General features: G+C 48.3%; 1 non-coding gene across 1 annotated transcript; it reads left to right on the top strand.

Moving 5' to 3' along the window:
* The first annotated feature begins 505 nt into the window (after positions 1-505).
* On the top strand, positions 506-578 carry Trnaa-cgc (transfer RNA alanine (anticodon CGC)). The gene has a single exon. It is a non-coding gene; the product is annotated as a tRNA-Ala (tRNA).
* The last annotated feature ends 2,032 nt before the right edge of the window (positions 579-2,610 follow it).

Below are 2,610 nucleotides of genomic sequence, written 5' to 3'. Positions count from 1 at the left end.
ATTTCTTTACATCGCTGACCAGTGACATGGCAGATGCTCTGTATTACTTCTAGACCGCCCCTCCTCTACTTTGTGAGTACCGTTACGAATGTAGATAGATGACTGTACAGTACATCTGTTCATTGTTAATTCTCTAACATATACACTAAAGCATACCAGACAGCGATCTACTTATTTCTAACACTTCGATCATAGTGTTTCAAAAATGGTTCAAAAGGCTCTGAGCACTATGGGACTTCTGAGGTCATCAGTCCCCTAGAACTTAGAACTACTTAAACCTAAGTAACCTAGAGACATCACACACATCCATACCCGAGGCAGGATTCGAACCTGCGACCGTAGCGGTCGCGCGGTTTCAAACTGTAGCGCCTAGAACCGCTCGGTCACTCCGGCCGGCCGATCATAGTGGTCTCTTTGGCAGTCCCCGCCGCCGTGGGCAAGATAAGGCAGGTAGGCGCGTTCCTTCCATACATCAAAGGCTGAGCTAATCCTTAATTTCCGACCGAGCTAGGTGGCGCAGTGGTTAGCACACTGGACTCGCATTCGGGAGGACGACGGTTCAATCCCGTCTCCGGCCATCCTGATTTAGGTTTTCCGTAATTTCACTAAATCGTTTCAGGCAAATGCCAGGATGGTTCCTTTGACAAGGGCGCGGCCGATTTCCCTCCCAATCCTTCCCTAACCCGAGCTTGCGCTCCGTCTCTAATGACCTCGTTGTCGACGGGACGATAAACACTAACCACCACCACCAAATTAATTTCTGGTTGCCAACTCCTTGTGACCGAACATGCAGGCAGCTGCGTTGCATTCTGACAGAACCGGACATGTATGTGTTTTGCGTGAGAAGATTCAAAATGGTGATGTTTACACTTGACGTAGTGATAACATCCGATTTTCTATCACTCCAATCATCCCACGAAGCTCTCCATGGCCTGGTTTGGCGCACTCGGGCGTACATGTGTGTCCACCACTGCGGCTGCAGCAGCGCAGGTAATTTTCAGTGATCTCTTTACGTGGTGCTTGCGGTGTACATGGGGACTGGTGCATTGGATGTGAACGTCTCGAAGGTGAGCACGTGGTATGTCTGAGTGTCTTCAGCTGTACATAGCATCTAGCCTTGATAGTTTATCGCTACAGGTTGGATTGAGGTTTAAGTCTGCCCTGTATAGTGTTTCTTAATACATCCCAGTGTACTCTGTCTCGCAGTGGTATTTGCTGTTGTATCTGTTCTGTCATGCACTAGAACCCTCGTCTCTCCTTTCGAATGTAGCAGAGAGAACCAGTGTAGGAATTCCACAGCGCTTGAAAAAAACAATTGAGGTGTCAGATGCCTGATTGATAGAGATCTCTGACAATGACTATTTGTTACACTACTGGCCATTAAAATTGCTACACCAAGAAGAAATACAGATGATAAACGGGTATCCATTGGCCAAATATATTATACTAAAACTGACAAGTGATTACATTTTCATGCAATTTGGTTGCATAGATCCTGAGAAATCAGTACCCAGAACAACCACCTCTGGCCGTAATAACGGCCTTGATACGCCTTGGCATTGAGTCAAACAGAGCTTGGATGGCGTGTACAAGTACAGCTGCCGATGCAGCTTCAACACGATACCACAGTTTATCAAGAGTAGTGACTGGCGTATTGTGACGAGCCAATTTCTCGGCCACCATTGACCAGACGTTTTCAATTGGTAGGAGATCTGGAAAATGTGCTGGGCAGGACAGCAGTCGAACATTTTCGTATCCAGAAAGGCCCGTACAGGACCTGCAACATGTAGGTCGTGCATTATCATGCTGAAATGTGTGGTTTCGCTGGGATCGAATGAAGGGTAGAGCAACGGGTCGAAACACATCTGAAATGTAACGTCCACTGTTCAAAGTGCCGTCAATGCGAACAAGAGGTGACCGAGACGTGTAACCAATGGCACCCCATACCATCACGCCGGCTGATACGCCAGTATGGCGATGACGAATACACGCTTGCAATGTGCGTTCACCGCGATGTCGGCAAAAATGGATGCCACCATCATGATTCTGTAAACAGAACCTGGGTTCATCCGAAAAAATGACGTTTTGCCATTCGTGCACCCAAGTTCGTCGTTGAGTACACCACCGCAGGCGCTCCTGTCTGTGATGCAGCATCAAGGGTACGCGCAGCCACGGTGTCCGAGCTGATAGTCCATGCTGCTGCAAACGTCATCGAACTGTTCGTGCAGATGGTTGTTGTCTTGCAAACGTCCCCATCTGTTGACTCAGGGATCGAGACGTGGCTGCACGATCCGTTAAAGCAATGCGGATAAGATGCCTGTCATCTCGACTGCTAGTGATACGAGGCCGTTGGGATCCAGCACGGCGTTCCTCATTACCCTCCTGAATCCACCGATTCCATATTCTGCTAACAGTCATTGGATCTCGACCAACGCGTGCAGCAATGTTGCGATACGATAAACCGCAATCGCGATAGCCTATAATCCGACCTTTATCAAAGTCGAAAACGTGATGGTACGCATTTCTCCTCCTTACACGAGACATCGCAACAACGTTTCACCAGGCAACGCCGGTCAACTGCTGTTTGTGTATGAGAAATCGGTTGTAAAC

This window comes from Schistocerca gregaria, chromosome 2 (genome assembly GCF_023897955.1).
Source record: "Schistocerca gregaria isolate iqSchGreg1 chromosome 2, iqSchGreg1.2, whole genome shotgun sequence".
NCBI classification, from domain to species: domain Eukaryota; kingdom Metazoa; phylum Arthropoda; class Insecta; order Orthoptera; family Acrididae; genus Schistocerca; species Schistocerca gregaria.
The sequence above is the reverse complement of the archived record's forward strand: the minus strand, read 5'-3'. Positions and strand labels throughout refer to the sequence as shown.